Source organism: Sus scrofa, chromosome 13 (genome assembly GCF_000003025.6).
Source record: "Sus scrofa isolate TJ Tabasco breed Duroc chromosome 13, Sscrofa11.1, whole genome shotgun sequence".
Taxonomy (NCBI): Eukaryota; Metazoa; Chordata; class Mammalia; order Artiodactyla; family Suidae; genus Sus; species Sus scrofa.
Genome location: NC_010455.5, coordinates 118255309 through 118280193, shown reverse-complemented (window position 1 = coordinate 118280193; position 24885 = coordinate 118255309). Strand labels below are relative to the sequence as shown.

Sequence of the window (24885 nt, the reverse complement as noted above, 5' to 3'; positions counted from 1 at the left end):
AAACCTTCTCCAGAACTGAAGCACAGCGTTTTCAGACTGAAAGGGCTCACTGTGTGTTCATGATAATGAATGGGAAGAGCCCACTACAAGACACAGCATTGTAAAATTTCAGGATACTGAAATCAAAATAAAAAAAAAATAGGAATTCCCATTGGGGCTCAGTGGTAATGAACCTGACTAGTATCCACGAGGATGCTGGTTCAATCCCTGGCCTTGCTCAGTGGCTTAAGGATTCGGCATTGCCATGAACTGTGGTATAGGTCACAGACACGGCTCGGATCTGGTGCTGCTGTGGCTGTGTAGGCTGGCAGGTACAGCTCTGATTCAACTCCTAGCCCAGGAACTTCCATATGCCATGGGTGCAGTCCTAAAAAGACAATCAATCAATCAATAATAAAAATAACAAAATTATTTGATTGAAAGTTCATCATTAAGAAGATCACTAATCAGTTTGTCGGTAAAGCATGGGTTACAGCATGAGCTCCCCATCCAGTTCAGCTGGATTCAAATCCCAGACTCTATGATTACTAGCCCTTTAACTCTGGGAAAGTCTCTGCAACTCTGTGTCTAAGTTTCCACATCTGTAAAAAGGAAATTAAAATGTAGCACCTACCTCACAGGTTTATTGTGAAGACTACATGAGATGATAAACATAAATACAAACAGAAGTGTGACTGGCACATAGTCAGTGCTGAGAAAATGTTATACTTTGTTATTGAGCCTCTTATTAGCAACTCTAGAAGCTAGAAGGCAGTAGATCAAAGCCTTCACAATTCTGAGGATACAGTTTCTAGTGATGTATTCTGTTCCTAACCAATGTTAGTTAAACATGAGAGTAAAATTTTTTAGTTTTCAGGCTGCACAGTCTCAAAAATTTTACTTCCTGTCTGCAGCTCCTCAGGAATTTGTGTTCTGCCAAAACAAAGAAAATTAAAAGGTGATGACACGGAATCCAGAAGAAAAGAAGTTCCATACAAAAGATGGAAAGAGAACTCCCTGATGACGGTGAAAGGATACCCCAAAAAGACAGCTAAGCTTCAGCTATCCAGATGTGGAAAGTCAAAGGCTCATGTGAAACTTTCTTCAGGAGGATGACATTGATGCTTAATGTGCACGTATGTACTGAAAAAAAGATTTTCACAACTGGGGAACTGAATAAAAAACTACAAATATACAGGGAGCTAAGAAAAACAACAATAGCATCACCTAAAAAGAAAAAAAAATAAAAGTCCAAAAGCAAAAATTGTTCAGAAAAGGGAAAGTAATAATAATACCAGTATGACTCAGCAAGGTTTCATGTTTATATAGTCATAATAGTATATACAATGTAGTGATATGTTTAAGATTATGATAAAACTTGGAGTTCCCGTCATTGCTCAGTGGTTAACGAATCTGACTAGGAACTATGAGGTTGCGGGTTCAATCCCTGGCCTTGCTCAGTGGGTTAAGGATCCTGCGTTGCCATGAGCTGTGGTGCAGGTTGCAGACGCGGCTTGGATCCCACGTTGCTGTGGCTGTGGCGTAGGCCGATGGCTACAGCTCCAATTCCACCTGGGAATCTTCATATGCTGCGGGAGCGGCCCAAAAAATGGCAAAAAGACAAAAAAAAAAAAAAAGATTATGATAAAACTCTATTGGGAAGAAAGGGGAAATAGTAAAGCTGTATGTGGAAGCTAAGGATAGAGGCAGTGAGAAAAAGCTAGATTATAATTTTCCGTAGTAGGAAGTCAATAGGTAATGTCTAAAACTGAAAAATTAAGCTTGTTAACTAATTTCTTTTTTGTTTGCTTGTTTTTAGAGTGGTAGAAATGTGGAAGCAAATATCCTAAGGATAAATTAAAAGAGTTGAAAGTGGCTACTTCTAGGGAACAGAAATCAGAAATAGGTAATCAGAGCTCTGCTTTTTCTCTGTATTAAGTCTTATACAACATTTGATTCTCTAAATTATGATCATGTATAACTGTAATAAAAATTAAACTGAATTTAAAATAATCATTGCCTTGGAAAATTAGAGCACAAGGAGTTCTTTTGTGTTTCAGTGGATTAAGAACCTGACAGTGTATGTGAGGATGTGGATTTGATCCTGGCCTTACTCAGTCGGTTAAGGATCCAGCATTGCCACATGCTGTGGACAGATTGCAGATGCAGCTTGGATCCTTTGTTGCTATGGCTGTAGTGTAGGCTGGCAGCTGCAGCTCTGATTTGACCCCATAGTGGGGGAACTTTCATATGCCACAGGTGCAGCCCTAAAAAGAAAAAAAAAAATTAGAGCACAATTAAATTAAATAAGACACTTGCTTGGAGTTCCCACTGTGGTGCATTAGGTTAAGGATCCAGCATTGTCTTTGTGATGGCATGGGTTTGATCCCTAGCCCAGTGTAGTGTATGCAGCTCAGATTTGACCCCTCACCCGAGAACTTCCGTATGCTGTGGGTCCATCTAAAAAAAAGTCACTTGCTCATGATTATTATTATTACATAACAAACATCTCTATATTCTCAAACACTAATCTCTGGCAAAATCTCTGATGATTTATTTTAGATAAACATCTAGAAATAGAACTCCTTTGTTAAAAAAAAAAGCTATGAACTCTTAATGCTTTTTCATTATATTCTCAAATTATTTTCTGGAAAAATTGTATCAGAATACTCTTACACCACAGTAGAGGAGAGTAACTCTCTCAACATTGTCTCATTAGCATTAAGTATTAATTTTCAATCAATTTGGTCATTTAGTATAAAGAAAATATAATTTTATTGACTCATCAAAAGAAAAATTACATTCTGTTCATATGAATAACAGCCTAATGCTTAAAAATTTTAGTGACTTCCTGGAGGTCTAGCATAGAAGTCAGTTATCAATATCTATCTTTGGGGCTCTTGCCTTTGATCAGGATATTTGGAAGAAAATGTGCTATTATGTAAATTATGTGATATAGACTATTATACTTGGTCTCATAAAAATATGCTTTATTCTGAGCTGAAGGAAATTAATAATCTTAGACTTTAGATGTGGCCTTTCATTTTAGAAGTAATTGTATATTTTATGAAATTGTATATTTGATGACTATCTTGAATTTACACAGTGCTTCTCTCTTGAAAACATTTACTCAGTATTCACTGAACAAACATTTATTAGGTGTATGCAGTGTTCTAGAAGTTACTAAGTGCTGGGACACAATGGTAAACAAAACAGTTTTTGCCATAAAAGCTCAATCCTTGTGTAGGATTTACATAACAACCTCACACAGCCTAGACAATTTTAGCAATTGAAGGAGAAAATTAGTTCTGAAAATACAAATGTCTCCATAATATGAAAAGTAGAGGTGAATAACCCCACTTCCTGATTGCCAGCAAAGATGTCAGACTACCAAGAAACCACACACATGAGGATATTTAAACTAATAACATTCAGGGTTATCATATGATTACAATTAAATGTATGGTATGCACATGTGACTCAGACATCATGTAGTCTCTACTCATTTTATAAAAATGGATAGAGAATAGACTTTTCTTCATGTGAAATATATAGAATGTCCACAAACTCTCTTTTATCTTTATACATTCTCTGTAACTTAATTTTTTTGTCAGAAGAGAGATTTGATCCTGGTTCAGAAAACACAATTCAACACTGTTACATGGCTGTTTCTGTCTTTGAATTGTCAATGACATTTTAAAATAAAACTAGATATGGGACCTGACACACTTCTTTAAAATGTCAACATTGAATTACATCATCATGGTAAGAGGGAAAAACCTCATGCAATTTTCACCCACCAGACATAGACTGTCCTGTTTTCTCTGCTTCTCAGCCTTAGTGACAGCTTCCCATTGTACAAAAGCTATTTCTGTGACAGGAACATGCCTTTTCTTTATTAGACAGATCTGGAGTTGTAACTCTCTTCAAACAAAAGCAAAAACAAAAAACAAACAAACAAAAAAAAAAACCCACTGCTTAGAAGCCATAATAAGGGCAGATAAAAATCATTTTCATCCTCTACTCTCCCTATCAGTGCTCTGAGAACTTGGTTTCCCTTTTGAAAAATGCCTTTGTGATCAGAATGGAGTTAGGGTGCATTTGCAGAGAGACAGATTAATAGTTAGGCCGCATTACAACAGTAGCTGGGTAATATTATAACTTCAAGGAGCATAACTCTCCATTCCCAGGGCTAGTGTGTAGCACGGTAAGGAATCATTATGTGAATGTCTCTATTATCAAGGGGCAATGCCTCTCAACATGCTCCTTTAAAACAAACTAGATATAGCCTTCTATTTTTCTAACCATTTCCCTATTCTGCTTCTTTTTGTGTAGTTTTATACATCACGGGGGTTTCAATCTTGATGCCACTTAATTAACTCTTAACTTGGGCTTAAAGCCTACACCTCAGATTCCTTACCTATAAAAAGAGTGAAATGCCCTCAAGAGGTAGAACATAACTCCCCACTTCTGTGGGAGTATAGCCTACACTGTACATAATGACTTCCTTCTAGAAAGTACAGCACCAAAAAGAAGAAAAGCAAATAACTTTACAATGGAGAAATCTGATAAGCCCTCCTTCAAGGTTAGCACCAACTGTGATGAGTCATGTTGGTAGTACTTATTCTTGATATCCTGTAATGAGAATAGCACATTTCCTCTGTGGTCTTTCTCCCTCAAACCCCATAATCCCAATCTAATTATGAGAAAAACATCAGAAAAACTCAGACTGAAGGACATTCTACAAAATACCCTGACCAATACACCAGAGAAGGAAGAAGTGGCATTTATCTTATTTTGGTAAGATTTTTAGTTATTACTTATTATTTGATAATTGTATATTTTCAAAATATACATTCCCACCCCATTGATTGTCAGGCTTAGGCATGTGACTTGCTTTGACAAATGAAATGAGAACAAAGGTGAATGTGTCCCTCTGAGCTTCCGTCTTGTGATTTTGTCAGGCTGTTTTCCCTCTGATATCTCTATTAAGCCCTCTCAGTCCATCAGCCCAAATCCTAAGTGAAGACAATGAACTGCCCAGCAGGAGTGATATTGTTGCAGGAGAAGGAAATATCACATCCTGGGACACACAGAAGTCCTTAGTATGGACCAGCAATTGAGAATCCTTGACTTAGAGCCAGAAAGAATTCAAGAATGAGTCAAAGAAAAGCAAAATCAAATTTATTTAGAGGTACACACTCCATAGGCAGAATGTAAGGTGAGAGAGGCTCTGGAGCACAGGGTTGTTAGTTATTATGGGCTGGGTATTTTCATAGGCTAACTTGCTATTTTGGGGAAGGGTGAAGATTAGCCACTGCCCACTTTTTGGCCTTTTGTGGTCCGCCTCCGAACTGTCATGGCTTAAGGGGGAGTAATTTTTAGTATTACAATGAAGGTATAATGAGCTTAAGGGGGAGTAATTTTTAATATTGCAGTGAAGGTTTAATGAGCTAAAGTCAATGACCTGACTATTCTCAAACCACCTTGGTTTCAGGCAGTTCCAGCTGGTTTTTATCTCCTGTCAGCTGTGCCTCTTCTTCATTATCTAGTAGTTGTGTCCCACCGGTTTCCCTCTTATTTCATTACTAAGCAAAGAGCTTGCTGCCTGACATGCATAGAAGCCAGTACTATGCTTGCAGCTTTTGATAAAAGAAAAAGCTTTATTGTGAGCTTGACCAGCAGGAAGACAGGAGGCACAGTTCAATTCTGTCAAACTAGGGTACTTCAAATTTTCACGAGTTAGAGAGGAAGGCTAGTATGCAGAAGCACTGGCAGGACGTTGAAACCTGGCCATTTGAGGTAAGAAATGGTAAAGGGGCTTCAGCCTAGACCCTCCGCTTCTGATTCCAGAGTTCAGATTCCAGGCATGTCCAAGCATTTGGTTCCAGGAGGGCATGGGGGAGAAACTTTGGTTCTGGGTATTGTTTGAGGTCAAGATCTCCTCTGTGCATGCTTTGGCTGCAAGCCTTGTGGTTTTGTTCTGCTGTCTTTGAACAAAATAATTCAGTATCTTGTTAGAAACAAGATAGGGCCAGTTTGAGGCTAGTTCTGCAGTTACAGCAGTTGACCTGTAATAGACATGGAGGAAGAGAAAGAAAGAAATGTTATTGTTATGAGTTACTGAGGTGATGTTGGAGTTATGATAGCAAAACAGCTAAAGCTGAGGACCTAGCTCTAATCAAGTGATAAAGCTCATACCTTTTCCCCTGTTCTCCCCTTCTTCCTCCACGTTCCTTCCTCCTCCTCCCCCTCTTCTACCAACTTCTCCTTCTCAGGTTACACATTAAGTTCTGAGTTTCTCCTTCCTCTAATAGGAATATATAATAGATTTGAGCATTCCAGCTTCTTAAATTTGCTTTTAGCTATTTCCATCCCTTTCATGTTTCTGGTGTTTTTCAGCCAGAGGCACCAGTGAATGATTGGAGCTCAGATAAAAAATCTGGAGGCTACTCACCTGCCTTGACCTTTGTTCTCACCACATTGGTGTCCTGGTGAAATCAGATTAAAGTTAACATCCAGAAACCATTTGGATGGAAAAAAGAAACCACCACAAGGAAAATCAGGGGTATTTTTTAAAGAGGTTAGGTGCTGATTATAAGCATGTGAGTCTCATACTTTTTTTTTTTTTTTTTCCTTTTAGCATCAGCTTCCTCCTGAACCATTGCCCAGTTGCCAGCTGCAAATCCTGGCTCCAAAGTAAGTCTGGCCAATTCTAAAATTCTGGTTGACTCATCCAGCCTTCAAGTTCACCTAGGACTTACTTAAGCTTCCAAAATGACTTAAAACATAGATTCCATCTTCCTAAGATATCTACACCTGGTAAATAATGCACAGGTCACATGGGCAGAAAAGTCTTTTCTGAATCATATCCAATTTCAATTTCAAGTGCATGTAACTTGTATGAGAAAAAAAAATTTACCTAACCTTCACAAAGTCAGACTATCCAATCAACCATCTTTATAGGAAGCAAATGTCCATAGCACAAAGCCAGAAGAATCTCTGAAGTGGTGGCTATCAGATAATAGCAGAGGGAGCTGCTACACTGAAGTTAGGCACAGTTTACATCAGCTTCAAGATTAATTTCATTGGCACGAGAGCAAGTTCACTGTCACCAGTTAAGCACATACAGTTTCTTCTAGTCCTATAAAAAAGGGTAAGGGGTTTGATTTTGCTTCTAAATTTCAATTGTAGATTTCATATTGCTCTCTGTGGAATTGATTTATCTTTCTCATCTAAAGATACAGAATGTATCGGCTCAGGTGGGTGTTCTGGGCATTTAGGAGTTAAATTTGAGGAGAAAGTCTGCAAAATAGTTGGTTGTTCGGGAGTAGCCTATTTACTGCCTCCATGAAAAATGCTGTTGGTGCAGTTGTGCTGGGACTAAAAGAAACTGGAGCAAAGGGGTGGTGTTACACATGGAGGGGGAGGAATATCATAGGGTTGCAGGAAAATGCAAAAGGTTCTAGAAAATAATCTGGTATAGGATATATTTTTCTGGTACAAAAAAGCTTAAATGTGTTCAGAAATACAGGAAATCATCCTGTTTATTTTTACTACAAATGGCATGTTGACAAGGTTTGGATGAATCAGATTCCAAATACTATTAAGATATGATAGTAATTGGGATTCTGTATCTTCTAGAAAGCTGATTAGGAAATTTTCACAATGTATAAGAATCTCTGCAGAAGTTCCACCACTGTTCTTTTCCAGGCTAAGAAAGAGGGTGGAAAGAAGAGAGTGATATTTGGGGAAATCCATGTGGAAAACATTTAAGCCTTACAAGTTTTATTTAATTCAGCAAACTCATCCTTAATTTTTCTGAGCACACTATGGAAATTTTTGTTGGTCTCCAAACTTCTATTTCGTTCTATTTCTTGCTCAGCTTTTGTCATTATTGTTGTTTGTGTATGTTTTTAAAGATTATTTTCTACTTTAGATCTTATTTTTAAAGTTTCATTATGGGAACAAGAGCAGATTTGCTAAATCCTTTATGCCTTTTTCATGTTAAAAGTTCATAATGCTGTCTTATGAGGATTTTTTTTTTTTTTTGTCTTTTTGCCATTTCTAGGGCCTCTCCCACGGCATATGGAGGTTCCCAGGCTAGGGGTCCACTCAGAGCTGCAGCCACCAGCCTACACCAGAGCCATAGCAACGCGGGATCTGAGCCGCGTCTGCGACTTACACCACAGCTCACGGCAACGCCGGATCCTTAACCCACCGAGCAAGGGCAGGGATGGAACCACACCTCATGGCTCCCAGTCGGATTCATTAACCATTGCACCACGATGGGAACTCCAGGATTTTTTAAAATTATAATTTTGATTACAATTTACACTATCTCCTTGAAGGCGAAACAGGAAAGTCGCACAATTAAATATTTGATCACCATATGTAGTTGCTAGGAAGAATAAATCAATAGAAACAATAGAAAGTATATCGAATATAGTAAAATAAATTACCAAACACAGTGTTATCATTTTGACAATTTGAGATAGAGGTTAAGCCCGGAAAGTACAGCATTTGAATTTGTGAAAGGAATGCACTCTTAGAATATAAAAAGGTAGAACCCAATACTCTTCAGAATATATTCTTATTTTTTTTATTCAGGTCTTTTTAGGACTTGAAGTAAGGCACTGATGAGGTTTAAATTGAATTTAATGAGTTGCTAATATGGTGTGTACTTGTGGCTAGGTCATAGAAAACTTTGTTTAGAAAACTTCAGTATTCAAACATTAGCATATTACGTTAAAGTATGGATCATGGAGAGAGCCCTAGTGGCCTAGGTGAGTTCCTAAAAATAAAATTCCCTGGCTTCAAAGTCTGTGTTAGACAAGATCTCTGAATTGAAGGAGAATGGAACAATAGCCTGACATTTGGGAGACGTAGTGAACACATTCTTTCTTGGAATGGGCACTGGACTGCTGAAGTATATTATTCATTTTCCTATATACAAAGTCTAGATGTTCCTGGTAATTGGGGTTAGTTGATAGGTAATGTAACATTCATATAATGAGGAAATAATAAATACTAATATAAATACATAGAGAAAAATGTGTTCCAGACACTTATATTAAACAAAGGTATTAGTCACATCATAAGACTGACCTGTAATTTTTTTTAGTTAAATGTACATATTTTTGTTAATAACTTACCTCTGTTGCTTCCTTCTCCAAAATCCAAGCCCCTTTAACCCTCCTCAAAAATGAAAAAAAAAGAAAAAAAAAATTCAGGACTTTTAATCTATTGTACCAGTACTCCAAAGAAATACTTATTTTAGCTTAATCATACTATCGCTCTTTCATTGGAGTAGTGACCTCTCAATTTTTCATTCCAGGAGCTACATTTTACTCATTTACAGTGATCTTAGTGTCCTCCTGGTGGAATAAAAAGTAATTGGCACATTTGTGCCTTGGCTTTTGTGCCTCCTCTACCTAGAGTGCCCATGGATCTAAATTTTGTAAATGTTATTCATCCTTTAAAGCCTAGGTCCTTGGTGTCTCCTTCTTGAAGTTTTTGCTGTACAAAGTAGGAAGTCAGTAATTAATCCTTTTATTTACATTTATTAAAATATTGTAGTAGAATATGTAAATATTTCAACTAGGTACTTTTACAAAATTTATTTCATATTCTAGCTGGTGGTGTTGGACTTAAAAGTAACAGTGAGTTTCAAATATTTAAATTAAAACTTCATACTTCTCTACTGGTTACCAGTTAAAAAGAGGATTCAAAGCTTTTATATTCCAATGGTGGTTATTTTTTGTTTTTGTTTTTTTCCTTCAGTAATGTCTAAGTGTCTGTCTTTTCTTTCCTATTTGTGAAGCAGAGTTGGCTTTTCTTTAAGTGTACCATATCTTATTTTATCATGATTGCTATTTTCTAATCATTCATTCATCTAATGATAAATTAATCCATTAATCCATTTTAATCATACCTGAGAGCATGTCAGATCCAGGAACTGTTCTTAATATTCCTTATTTACACTCATTTTTTAAACAATGAAAGTAAGCATTTTTTACTAAAAGAACTTCAACTTTTGAGGGTTCTTTTGTATTAAGGACAAGATCTTATTTTATTTTATTTTTATTAAAGTATAGTTGATTTACAATGTTGCACCAATTTCTGTTGCACAGCAAAGTGACTCAGTCATACATATATATACAAATTCCTTTTCTTATGTTATCTTCCATCATGGTCTATCCCAAGAGATTGGACACAGTTCCCTGTGATATACAGTAGGACCTCATTGCTTATCCACTGTAAATGTAATAGTTTGACAAGCTCTTTTTTAAAAATTGAACTATAATTGATTTAAAATATTGTGTTAGTTTCAGGTGTGCAGTAAAGTGATTCAGTTTTATTTTTTCCAGGTTATTTTCCATTACAGGTTATTATAAGATAGTTCCCTGTGCAATACAGTAAGTCCTTGTTGCTTATCTGTTTTATATATAGTAGTTTGTATTTGTTAATCCCATATTCCTAATTTATTCCTCCCCCACTTCCGTTTTCCTTTTGGTAACCATATATTGTTTTCTATGTCTATGACTCTATTTCTGTTTTGTATATAGATGTATTACTTTTTAGATTTCATATATAGTTGATTATCATAAAATGTTTGTCTTTTTCTGACTTACCCCACTTAATATGATATTCTCTAAGTCTATCCATATCACTGCAAATATTTCATTATTTTTTTATGACTGAGTATCCCATTGTATATATTTGCTGCATCTTAAACCAGTTGTCTATTGATAAGCAGTTGGGTTGTTTCCATGTCTTAGCTGTTGTAAACAACATTTCTTTGAACATAGGGCTGTATGTATCTTTTCAAATTAGAGTTTTCATCTTTTCTGTGTATATGCCAGGAATGAGATTGCTGGATCATATGGTAACTCTATTTTTAGTTTTTTAAGGGACCTCTATAATGTTTTCCATAGTGGCTGCACTAATTTAATTTCCATCAACAGTTAGGAGGGCTCTTTTTTCTCCACACTCTCTCCAGTAGTTATTATTTATAGACTTTTTAATGATGGCCATTCTGACTGGTGTGAGGTGATACCTCATTGTGGTTTTGATTTGCATTTCTCTAATAATTAGTGATGCCGAGCATCTTTTCATGTGCCTGTTGGCCTTCTGAAAGTCTTCTTTTGAGAAATGTCTATTTAGGTCTGCTGCTCAATTTTTTTGATAGGGTTCTCTTTTTTTTTGATATTTAGGTGTATGAGCTGTTTGTATATTTTAGAAATTAATCCCTTGTCAGTAGCATCATTTGCAAATATTTTCTCTCATTCTGCAGGTTGACTTTTCATTTTGTTGATGGCTTCCTTTGCTGTGCAAAATCTTTTAAGTTTGATTAGGTCCTATTTGTTTATTTTTGCTTTTATTTCTTTTGCCATGTGAGACTGATCTCAGAAAATATTGCTATGATTTATGTCCTAGAATGTTTTGCCTGTGTTCTCTTCTAGGATTTTTATGGTGTCATGTCTTATATTTAAATCTTTAATCCATTTTGAGTTTGTGTTGTGAGGGAGTGTTCTAATTTAATTGATTTATATGTAGCTCTAAGAGAAACTCTTTGAATGTTTTCCTTATTTTTATCACTACTGTTACTATACAATTTTCTTTTTATAAACAAATTGCCTGTGATGGTGACTTTGGCTTCCTGGGAACCATTTATGCCTACTTTCTGGTTTGTATTAAGGTCAGTAGACAAGTAACTGCAAATTAGCAAAGTTACATTAGATATGAAATGAGGTTTTTAAAAGCTTATATCAGTGAACGGCATGTGAATTCCTCTTAGGGAGACAAATGTTTTGAAAATGAAACTTGCCTATTAGTATAGAAGATGAGGATAGAGGTTGTTTAGAAGGAAATATATGAAAGTACTGGCTAAACTGTTCACTATGGAACATTATATCAAATTTGGGGATTTCGGTGAGGAAGAGAAAAATGACAGAGATGTTGATTACACAGAAGAAGTGCTCAAATTATATGGTGGAAGACTAGAGCCTGAAGAAAGCAAGTTGGTGAATAATTGCTGCTAATAGGGCTACTGAAGGAATTTTAATGTTTTAAAATGCTTTGTGTGTAATTTTGTGTTAAAACTCCCCTATTCCATTGTCGTAAAACTTCAGAGAAGTCATCTATAGAAATTGACATTATTTTGGAGAAATCAAGGAAAAGTCTTTGCCCCTCCCTATTTTGTATAAGAAGAGCAAAAAGAATAATCATTGAGGATGAGATAAAACAATAAGACTCAGAGTTCAGCTAGAATAGGAAATGGGAACTACTGGTGTCCATGAAAATGCCAGTTAATAAACAGCTCTCTGAAGGGCACATGGTGAGGAAAGGTGGTGGGTTTTCTACTTCCTAAAAGGATAGAGGGCTTGAGTTGATTTTATGTTAACCTTAAAAAAAAAAAAAAAAAGGCAAGGTTAATTTGGTTGACATTGGGATATATCTATAAATGACAACTACCAAACCTATAAAAATTATTTTTGAATTTTTTATGGAGGATGGTACTATCAATACAAGTAGATTTTCTTTGCCATCTGATTGTCATGTTTCTTATGTACTCGGAGTGTGGGTTTTAAGAAAATCATTATCTTCATTTTCAAAGCACAGATCCCAGAATGTGAAGAGGATTAGTGGCTTTGTGAAGGCCAGTCTATAAGTCAGAAGTGGAATGAAACAGATTTGAAAACCCACTTGGCTCAGGTTAAATTCATGATCTGTAAATAGTGTGGTGAAAATAGTTAGTACCTGGCACTTCACTAGCTCTATGACACTGGGTGTTTTTCTCAGTAGTGGCGTCCTTCATTTTTGTGTGTGTGTGTGAAAAAGTGAATATGATATTGAAAGTTTTGAGTATTAAATGATATATTCAAAGAATTAAGCATGGTACCAGGAACCAAATAGCATTAAATGAATGCTAACATTATTTATTAGTTTGTTTTTTTAATTATTGTTTGGAAAATAAAGATTAATACTAATAAAATTACTCACATTCCTTTCAATTCCTATAATTCTAGAAAGCATTGTCTATACACATTTAAGAATTTTTAGAATAAAACTTTAAAGCATTTTGTCTTTTTATCCCACATCAATTTCAATCTCATGGACATTCCAAATGTATATTAATTGTATAAGTTCTAAAAAGAAACCTCAAGTGACCCAGGGCACTCAGATATTTCAGATCCTCCTGTCAGTTGATTATCATCCTGGGACCAACTCAGCCTGGGCTCAGGCAGAATCTTCCACAGACACCTCACAAGCTAAAAATCAATAAAAGAATCCATAGCAGCTGATAGTACAAGTGTCAGAGTCATAGTCTAGATGTCAAATGTCCCCTATCCCAGAAAAAAAATTTTTTGGTTTTAACATTAGAATTTAAGTATCAGAGTATAGGATTTCCTCCATCTTCTTGAATGTGGCTTATATATCATAGGCTAGAGATGATGAAAGGGACCTTTCATCGTTGTAGAAGTCAACTGTTTCTCAGAATTGAGAAAACTGAATCCCAGTGATGTTAGAAACTTGCTCAACTTCCACAGCAAGTGATGAATTTCTTTCTAATGAAGTAAAACTAGATGGCTAATACAGTCACCAAAAATGACAGGTAATTAAATTTTTTAATTTTTAACTTTAATGAAGTCTAGTTGACAGTCAATTCCATATATTTAAAAATTATAGTTTGGTGAGTTTTTAACCTATATATAGATTCATGAAAGCATCACCACAATCAAAATAATGAACATATTCATCACCCCAAAAAGTTTTTTCATGTCTCTTTGTAATCTTTTCATCATGTTCTTCCCTGGTCTCTGCCATCCCACCTCTCTTGTCCCAAAGCAACCAATGATCTGTTCTCTGTTATTATAGTTTAATTTATATTTTTAGAATTTTTATGAATAAAATTACGTAGTATTTTAGTTTTATCTGGCTTCTTTTGCTTTAAAAGTTATTTTGAGATCTATCCCTGTTTTTTGTATATATCAGTAGTTGTATCCTCTTATTGCTGAGAAGTATTCCATTCAATGCCTGTACCACAGTATGTTTATTCATTTACCTAGCAGACAGGTGGCAGTGTGGACACTCAGGTTATTTCCATTGGGGGCTATTTACAATATAGTGGCTATGAGTATAATGTAAAAGTCTTTGAGTCAACATTTGCTTTTGTTTTTCTTGGGTAAATACCTAGGAGGGAGTAAAAACTTCGAGTAGTATGGTAGGTATGTATTTAACTTTTTAAGAAACTGCCAAATTACCTTCCAAAGTAGTTATATCATTTTACATTTCCACCAGCAGTGTATGAGAGTTCCAGTTGATCCTGGTCTTCACCAACATTTTGCATAGACAGTCTTTTTTATTTTAGCCATTTTAGCTGATATGTAGGGATATATCGTTGCTGTTTTTATTTGCATTTCACCAATGACTAATGATATTGTGCATATCTTTGTGTGCATATTTGACATCTACATATCCTCCTTGATGATATGTCTGTTAAAATCTTTTTACCCATTTTTAAATTGGGTTGTTGATCTTCTTTTTACTGGATTATAAGAATTCTTTATATATTTGGGATAAAAGTCTTTTGCTAGAAAGTTTTTATTGTTTTATCACACTGGTGCGAACATCCAGTACTCTTAAATAGAAGTGATGAAATAAGACATCCTTACTCTGTTCCTGACCATGGGAGTAAATTTTTCATCACTAAGATGATGCCCTTTTTTCAGATCGAGGAAGTTCCCTTACATTTATTGAATACAAATTTTTTAATAGGAAAGAACTCCCTGCCACAAGAGAGAGCTCAGCTATAAAATTTAGGCATAGTTCCCCACAGGCATAAACCCCCTGTATGCAAAAGCAAAAGTTGGAGGCATGTTTGGTAACCAAGCTGTTTTTTGCTTCTAAGAGGAGTGAAAAATATTAATACATGTGCTTCTTTCTGTGCTTAATTTAGAAATTAATAGTTTATCACAGCTTTCTTTTGTGGGGGTCACCCAAATGCAGACATAGAAACCAGGTCATCACAGGGTCTGGGCAGCCACTAGGGCTGGCATGTGTGATGAGTATTTTCATACCTGTCCTGCAATATTTATATGTAAAACATAAAGAATAAAATAATTGATAGAGTATGGATATGGGTATAACATCACTTGGTTTCTGGATATTGCCAATAAGGAACTTTAGAGAATTATCTTACAACTTTGGGAGGCTTTTCATAGCTATTCCTCCACACAACCTTGTGGAGAGGGCAGGAATTTGGAGATGCTGGAACATTTACAATACTGTAGAACCATAGGATATTCCAGAAGGAAAGACAATCATCTAACTCAAAAGTTTTCAGACTTTTCTATTCCTAGCTTTAAAACATTTTCTTTTAAAGAACCCTACAGAAAAATCTAATACATAAGTCAGCTGAAAGTATGACTATTGTAGTCTCTCCATGCACCTGGGTATCTCAATGAAAAATGCTAAGACTCTAATGAGCAGAGTTTTGAAACCACTGGTCTCATCCAATTTTCACTCTATGGATATTGAAGTATAGGAGTGATATCAAGTACCCAAAATAGCCCAGGTAGATAATAACAATACTGAGATTTGAAGATGAATTACCTGATCCTGGTCTGATATTTTCTTCTGTACCATGTGCACACTAAGAAAATATTTCCATTATATATACACCAGTCATTAATGATAATAATAAAACTGCACAGTCACATAATACTTTCCAAAGCACTCTTTCACTTATATCTCATCTGGCTCCTATAGCGGCTTCATTTCCAAATTAGGAAACTAAAGCTCAAAGGGAAGTAATTTTCCCAAGTTTATGGAGCTGGTGTGTCCTTAGATCAAGATTCAAGCACAATTTTACACAGAGTTAGGATAATGCACTATGCAATCTCTGAACCCACAGTAATTTAGGGCTAACAGCTTTCTACAAATTCCAGACTCAAGTAACCCACCATTCATACATTATTTCCATCTCCATCTCCCTTGCCTCACAGTTATCCCCAACTTGTCCCATCTAAAGTTGAACTAACATTTCTGCTACCCCTTCAAACACATGTAGGTGGGCCCAAGGCATCTGTATTTTTGAAAATCGTCCCAAGCAGTTCTAATGTGTGGCTGGGATAGTGAGCCACTGGCCTAGAGAATATAATTCCTGGCTCCTTAGCATAGCACACAAGGCCTCTGGAATAATTACACTGTGATAAATCTGATTTGATCCTCTGCCACTCTGTGCCTAATAGATTGTGTTCAAGGATCATAATATTTACCATTTATTGAACTTGATACAATTTTTCACCCTTTTGTACAGTGGCCCTTACTCTTTTTCCATATACCTAAACAGACACTTATCATCCTTTAACATCCTGTTCAAGCAGTTTCCCTTTTAATTTTCTGTTGTTTTCAGTTGTTGGTCTCTTATCGCCAGTGTCCTACATTTGTACCCTCCTCTTCTCACAATTCTGATTTTGGTAGCATATTTGTGTGTGGATGATTTCCTACCTTTACTATAGCATGCCTTTACTGATGAGCCTTGTCATTTGTGGTATTTTTGTTTCTAGTGGTGGCCTTTTCTTTTTCACCTAAAGAAGTTTCTTTAGTACTAGTTATAAAGCTGGTTTAGCTTTTGCTTGTCTTGTAAAGCTTTTGATTTCTCCTTCAAATCTGAATGAGAGCCTTGCTGGGCAGAGTAATCTTGACTGGAGGTTTATTCCTTTCATCACTTTAAGTATATTGTGCCACTCCCTTCTGGCCTGCATAGCTTCTGCTGAAAAATCTGCCAATAACCTCTTTTGTATTATTTTTTTCTTTTCCCTAGCTGCTTTCAATATTTTCTCTTTGTGTTTAATTTTGGTCAGTTTTATTAATATGTGTCTCAGGGGGTTCCTCCTTGGGTTTAACTTATATGGTACTTGTTATTCTTCCTGGATTTGAGTGAGTGATTCCTTTCCCATGTTAGGGAAGTTTTCAGCTATTATATCTTCAAATATTATTTTCTGGCCCTTTCTCTCTGTCTTCTCCTTCTGGCACCCTTATAATACATATGTTTGTGCATCTGACATTGTCCTAGAGTTCTCTTAGACTGCCTTCATTTCTTTCCAATCTTTTTTCTCTTTTCCGTTCCACATCAGTGATTTCCACGAGTCTGTCCTCTGCCTCACTTATTTGTTCTTCTGCCTCCTGTATTCTGCTGCTGGTTACTTCTAATGAATTTTTTATTTCAGTTATTATATTTTGCATCTTTGCTTGCTTAATCCTTAAATCTTGTATTTATTGCAGTTTTTTTTTTTTTTGTAATTTATCATTTGTTGCCTCCAGTTTATTTCCAAGATCTTGGATCATCTTTACAATCATCAGTCTAAAGTCTTTTTCTTGGAGGTTGATAATCTCCAGATCACTTAGCTGTTTTTCTGGGTTTTTTTCTTGTTTCCTTTTCTGAGTCATAATTCTCTGCCTTTTCATTTTATATAGATTCTTGGTGTGGTCTTCTTTTTGCAGACAATAGAGTTGTAGCCTCTCTTGCTTCTTATGTCTGCCCCCCCTTGTGGCTGAAGTTGGTACAGGGACTTGCTGTAGACTTCCCCATGGGAGGGACTCATGCCTGCCCATGGGTAGTTGGAGCTGAAAAATCTGCTAGTAACCTCATCAGATGTGTGGGACTTTGTCTCTGGGTGAGATTAGAGGTGGCTATGTGCATGGGGTGGAGGGTGTCTTTAGCTAGCCTGTTTGCTGATGGGTTGGCTGTGTTCCCACCTGGTGGTTTGTTATTTTGCCTGGGATTCTCAGGCCTGATGGGTGGGGCCAGATTTTTCCAAAATGGCCACCTCTAGAGGAGTTCAAGACCTTTGCCTTCAATGTCCTTCCCCCTCAATGAGCCATAGTCACCCCCTGTTTTCTCAGGAGGTCCTCCAAGAACTGCAAGCAGGTCTGACCCAGATTCCTATGGAGTCTCTGCTTTTCCCTAGGACCCAGTGCACATGAAAGCTGTGTGTTCCTTTCAAGAATGGCATCTCCATTTTCCCCAGTCCCATGGAGCTCCTTCACACAGACCCCGCTGGCCTTCAATGCCAAATGCTCTGGGGACTCCTTCTCTCAATGCTAGATCCTCAGGGGCTCTGAACTCTCACTCCTATAGGTGAGTCTCTGCAAGACAGTTATTTTTCAGTCTGTGGGCTGCCCACCCAGTAGGTGTAGGGTTGCTTACATCACAAAATTGCCCCTCCTGTGGTCTTGATTTAGCCTCCTCTTTGTCTTCTGGAGTAGGATATCTTTTTTGATAGTTTTCAGTCTATTTGGTTGAAGGTTGTTCAGTAGTTTGTTATAATTATGTTGCTTTTATGAGAGATGGTGAGCTCCAGTCCTTCTACTCCACCAGGTTAATCTCATCACAAACTCCTGATTCAGTGAAGTAGCTGGTGCCCTCCTCTGTGAAGCCTTCCTCCCAGCCACGGGACAGATATCTCAAGCAGTCTCTTGAGTAAATATTTCACTGACTGCTCCAGGGAAAGTTCATGGCTCATTCTTTTTGTACCATTTTATCATGCCTATTAATATATTATTGCATTTAAAATAGTCACTTATTTAAACAGTTATCTCCCTTATTGGACTGTTGGAAGAGCCATGTTTTGTTCATATTTTTTCATAATGAGGATGGAGTTTGTCCTCTACACCACTGTTTCTCATTACTCTCCCCCTTTGACTGAATATAAATATTTCTGATTTTGTAGGACCATTCTTTCTTCTACATATAAAAGAACCATGAACATAGTTTACAACATCTCTTACTTATCATCTATAAGAGAATTGCAGGAATTGGCAGCAAAAGCAAATAAAGGCAGATATCTAGAGATCAGTGACCACAGCCTGAATCAGTTAGTTGACCAATTAAACAACATACAGTTGTTGTGTATCTGTTATGTGATTGGCACAATGCTAGGCATCCCAGCATTACAGCAACAGGTAATCTCTGCCTGAAGTTGCTAACTCTCTAGTTTGTCACTTTGACTCATATGAAGGACTTGAGATATAACAAGCATATTTGCAGCTTAACCCATGGGTAAACAGAGCAAGTAACATTTATTCCCCCAAAGCCTTAAAATAAGAAGAATAAGCAACACATTAAAGGATTTGTTCATAGGGATCCTTTACAACATTCTGTAGATGCCTACAATTCCTCCTTTAGAACCTCATCTTGTTAATGTAAGGCTTTTAGCCCTGTTAAGTGCAAATAACTTCATAAAGGAAAACATTAAGTTGTTTTAAATTAATTATGCCTCCATGTTAATAAAATATATAGGAGTAGGTTTTTAGGAAGACAGAGCATGAATACAAGAGGGAGTATAGGAAAGAGGCACTGGCAAGTGAGTAAAAAGCTGAGGAACTGAATGCTGAGAAAATGAGCAATTCCACTGGGCCTTGTCAAATAAGTTCTGAATTATTGTTTTGCATGAGAAAAATTAAGGTAGGTTGCTATAAAAGAATAGAAGAATATTAAAATTTGGCTATTCCTAATAATGTTCAGAAATTTCTCTACTGATATAAAAAGTAAATATGTAATAGAATGAACAAATCAGAAGGTTGTTGATAATAAAGCCACAGTGTCAGAGACAAGCAAAATGTCCATGATGTGGGTAGTTCAGTAAATTATGTATTTGCTTCACAAATGATGTTCTAGAACAGTATATAATTTATTAAGAAATTATAGCATGGGAAATATATTTAGGATAATGAAGTAAAAATTTCATATTCATATTATAAAATAACATATATGATCCTATATTTGCAAAAAATGGATATGTGTATACAATATATACATAAAGGATCTAACCATGATGTTCACAGTCCCTCTCTCTGTTGGGGGGTAGGGAGGAGACTATGAATATTTCTTTTAAGGAAATAAAAATTTTTTTCTTATTTATGTTCTTTAATTTGTTTTTGAGTTACAATTTTAAATGAATAAACTTTTCAAAGGAAGTCCAGTAGAAGTTTTAAATTCTCATGTATTCTGTTAGATCACACTGAATTGTTTACTATAAGAGAATGTAAGGGAGAAAAATGTTCAGATGAGCACATGACTGAGAGCTCCAGTAAGGATTCTGTAAAGCAGAGAAGTGCCAAATTTGGCCAGAGGATCACTAAATGCAAGATCCTGCTTATATTACAGAAATGAGCAAACAAAACCAGAGCATCCACATAGTTTAAAAATATTTAAAGTCAGATAAGATTTTCAATATGAGTTTCACTCATGAAAATAAACACCTTTAATAATAATAATGAAAATTCAAAAACACCTGACCATTGAAGATACTATTAAGAAACAATACCAGGAACCAAAATGGATGACTTACATACAGGAGGAAGATTCCTCATATAAAGTGAAACTTATCCTAATCACAGATTGATAGAAACCCTAAAAACTAATGGTACAGTTCAAAAAATATTACATGGGAACATGCATTCATTATGACATTTAAGCCACTTGTAATATAATTGACTATGTCCATCTGTACTTGTTTTATTTGTTCCCCCTCCTTGAACTCTGAGGATCAGATTTTGGAAGCCTGTTTTATTTTCTCCAGTAATTAATTCAAGGAAACAGTAGATCAGAGATTAAATTGCCTCACATAGTTCTTGGATTGTCATTTCTTTATTAAGCTTACTGAATGTCAGTAGCATAAAACACAAAATTCTAACTCTTCCAATAACTCCTAAAATGCCTTCTGCAAGTGGAATAAAAATTAACAAAGGAAACAACTCAGAAACAATACAAAGATCTCTGTGGTGTATTACCACTAGGAGGAATTTAAATGCCACATGCAAATATCAAATGACATTTACAAAGCACATACCCTATCTATTTCTTCTGTGAGCTAATGCAGTAATTACAGATTTTATACTTTCCAACAGAATAACCATCACAAATACTGCAGCCAGTAAAATTTCAATCATAGGGTAGAAGCCACAAAGAATTACTGAAACTATCACCCACTCCAGATGTAAAGTTCAGAGGGTTGATTGTACTAATTACTGATTGATCCTTTTCCTCCTTAAGAAAGAATGTCAGGAACTGGGTACTTGTATAGAATAAATATTCATATCTACGTCTATTTCTATATCTGTATATGCATCCATACATCTGCATATCTGTATATCTACCTCATTTTGGATTTAGTCTGACATATTGAGGAATTTGCTGTTATGAAAAATTAGGAGTACAAACTCTGGGGACATATTCAGTTTATAACTAAAGACTGTACCTTTAAAAAGCAGAGTCATACGTTGAAAGAGTTCCATTTAATAGAACATTCTGAAATGATGGAATTATCTATAGCTGCACTGTCCAACACACTGGCCACTAGCCACATGTGGCTAGTGATCATTAGAAATGTGGTTAGTGTGGCTGAGGAATTGATTTATTTTTTATTTTGATTAATTTAAATAGCCAAATTTGTCTATTCACCACTATATTGGGCCACTCTTAAGAAGCTCATGAAACAACAGTGATGAAATGTGATCCAAGTAAAATAGCTTCCATTTACCTACCAATGGTTTGCATGAACAAGCTGCTTAACTCCCTTCATAGAATTAAGCCATCCATGAAGACTAATGACAAGGAAAATAAGTTAAAGACACACAAGCTACTTGAGATGTTTAGGATGTATCTTGAAGGTGGAAACTGTACTATTCATCTCTTTATATGCAGTAAATAGCACAGTGCCTAGAACAAAATAGGTGGTGATTGTTTTTTAATATGTTTGATAAGGTGCTTCTATTTATCAAAATGGAAGATAAATTGAGGCATCTGAATTTTATAAATGTAGAACATATAAAACAAACAGTTGACTGTATTATCTTGTTCATGATTTGCATTAGACTAAACTTTGGCTGTAGGTATATACCCTGTAAATATGACCATATTGAAGATTAGACATTTAAAACTTTATTACTGTTTAAATATATAGAACGTCTTCATAAAAATATTTTCACAGAGTTTTGATTTATTTTTTCTTGATTTTTTTTCCACATCTATGTAAGATATGGCTATATGAAAAGAAATTTCCCTATATTGTACAAAACTCAGAATACATTACTTATTATGTTTAATTTATGTTCTAAGTAAGATCCCAAAAGCCTGTTTCCCCTTATAACTCAGGGCTAGGGAAAAAAAGTTTATCTCAACTTTGATGCTCCATTTTTAAGCAAAGCTATATATTTATTAGCAAGAATATGTACCTCTTAGTCTTGTTAGCCAGAAAGCTCTGAGGAGTAAAATAAAAGGTGCTACTCATTAATGTCAGAAAATTTCATGGCTTTCTGCTTGACTTGAAAGTGAGGCACTAATTCTGTTTGTCCTGGATTATCTTATAAGGATTTTAAAATAGCAAGTAGCCTTGACAGACAGATAATGTTTCCCTCCAGAGAAAAGTGCAGGCATGTTGGTTGCCCATTATAAAAGATTTGGTTGCTCTGAGCTCAGATTTCTTGTGCACTATAACCCACTCTCTGTGGAAGTATCACTTGGCTCTCTGCACTACCCAAGGGCAGTTGGAATTCAGAGAATCAGTGCAGGTACATAGATACTCTGTAGAGACTCTTGGCTACTACTATTGCTGTGAATGATAGTACTTTGTGTTTACATCATGCTCCTCAACCCTTAGATCCTGTGAAAGAGATGAGCCCTCAAAACACAAGACTTTGAAAACTAACAGGGAACATGTCCAGGAAAACTATAGAACTTTGGTGAATAGAAAAATCACTCTTAAAGTGCTTCTACACAGACTTTCTCAACTCAAAACCAATGAAAAATGCACTGATTTTAGGTAAAGGGGACCCATTTATTAACCCACAGAGAAACAGGAACCAATTGGGGCACTCCCTGGGGGACTGAGACACTGAAGGGAGCAATTTTTATGATCTCAGGCAATCTTACTAATGCTGGTGCTGGCAGGTGCCATTTCAGAATTCTTCCTTTAACCTGCTAGTGCCAGTGGGCATGCCCCACCCCTGCACCTCTGCCCAGCCTTGTAGCCATCAGGGGCCAGTCCCACCCACCAATGCATCATAGCAGTCACAGCTCTGCCACAACAGAGAGGTGCACATAGTTCATATAGGGATATCCCTTGAGCTCCTGGCTCTGCTGGCCAGTTTGGACTGTGCTTCTGAGCCCCACAGGACATCTCTGCATAAGGCATTCCTTCAAGACTGGAAGAGGTTGCTGATTTATCTCATATGTGGGAACAATTATAGACAGTCAAAACGAAGAGACAGAGGAATATATTCCTATCAAAAGAATAAAACAAATCCTTAGAAAAAGAACTAAACTAAATGGAGATAAGCGATCTACCTGATAGACTCCAAAGTAATTGTCATAAAGATACTGAACTTGAGAGGAATGTAAGTTCTTCCATGAGAACTTCAAGGAAGAGTTAGAAAAATATAGGAAAATACCAAACAGAACTTATAACTGAACTGAAAAATTCATTAGAAGGAGTTTAAGAACAACTTGGATGAGGTAGAAGGACAAATCAGCATGATGGAAAGACAAAGAATAGAACTATCCCAGACAGAGCAACAAAATAAAAATTTTTAAAGTGAAGATCCCTTAAGGGATCTTTGGAACAGATCAGTGTGGGTAACATTCACCTTATAAGGGTACCAGAAAGAAAAGAGAGAGAGAAAGGGCCATAAAAATTACTTGAAGAAATAGTGGCTAAAAACTTCCCTATCTAGGGAAGAAAATAGATATCTAAGTCCTGGAAGACCAGAGAGTTTCAAATAAAATAAACCCAAAGAGATACACATCAAGACACATTATAATTAAAATGGTAAAATTCAAGGGTAAAGAGACAATTGTAAAAACAACAAGAGAAAAACAGCTTATACACAAACATCATAAGTTTCTCAGCAGATTTTTTTGGCAGAAACTTTTCAGGCCAGAAGGTAATGGCATGACACATTTAAAAGGAAACTTCCAACCAAGAATTCCCTACCAGCAAGTTTATCATTCAGAATTCAAGAGTTTAAGAACATCCATGTAAGCAAAAACTGAAAGAGTTCATCACCACTAATCTGGCCCTGCAAGAAATGTTAAAGGGACCTCTTTAAGTTTAAACTAAGTGACATTAATTAAGAATAAGAAAACAGGGAGTTCCCATCATGGCTCAGCATAAACAAATCTGACTATCCATGAGACCCAGGTTTCATCCCTGGCCTTGCTCAGTGGGTTAAGGATCCAGCGTTGCTCTGAGCTGTGGTGTAGGTTGCAGATGTGGCTTGGATCTGGTGTTGCTATGTCTGTGGTGTTGGCCAGTGGCTACAACTCTGATTTGACCCCTAGCCTGGGAACCTCCACATGCTGTGGGTGCCCTAAAAAAACAAAATTTAAAAAAAAAGAAAACATATAAAAGCAAAAATTTCATTGATAAAGATAATATCTAATAAAGGTAGTAGATCAATCATTTATAAAGCAAGCATGAGGGTTAAAAGACAAAAGTAATGAAGTTAATTAAAAGTATAATGATTCATTAAGGGATTCATAAAAAGATGCAAAATGTGTCATCAAAAGTATAAAGCATGGCAAGGGGGGAGTAAAAATATAAAACTTTGGAATATGTTTAAGTTGCTACCAACTTAGACAGCTATTTACAAATGAAATTACATGTGAAACTCACAGGTAGCAATAAGGAAAAAACTTACAGTAAATACACAAAAGAAAATGAGAAAGGAATCTAAACATAACCATAAAGAACTTTAAAGAAAACTACAAAGCACAAGGTAAGAGAGAAAGAGATGAAGAAAGAAACAAAGAGGAACTACAAAAACAACCAGAAAGCAAATTTTTAAAAAGTAATAAGTACATACCTATCAATAATTTATTTAAGTATAAATGGACTA

The 24885-nt window shown here is 36.0% G+C and overlaps 1 long non-coding RNA gene across 2 annotated transcripts in view; it reads left to right on the top strand.

The window, feature by feature from the left end:
• Nucleotides 1-24885, top strand: part of LOC102167959 — a 441888-nt gene that overhangs the window by 334225 nt on the left and 82778 nt on the right. Inside the window, exons 4-7 of one of the 2 annotated variants that reach the window (XR_002338125.1) lie at nt 894-1115; nt 1799-1885; nt 6623-6678; nt 10350-10397. This is a non-coding gene — a long non-coding RNA (uncharacterized LOC102167959). Of the gene's footprint in view, nt 1-893; nt 1116-1798; nt 1886-6622; nt 6679-10349; nt 10398-24885 lie in introns of those variants that run through there. The other variant, XR_002338126.1, reaches the window with a different exon arrangement.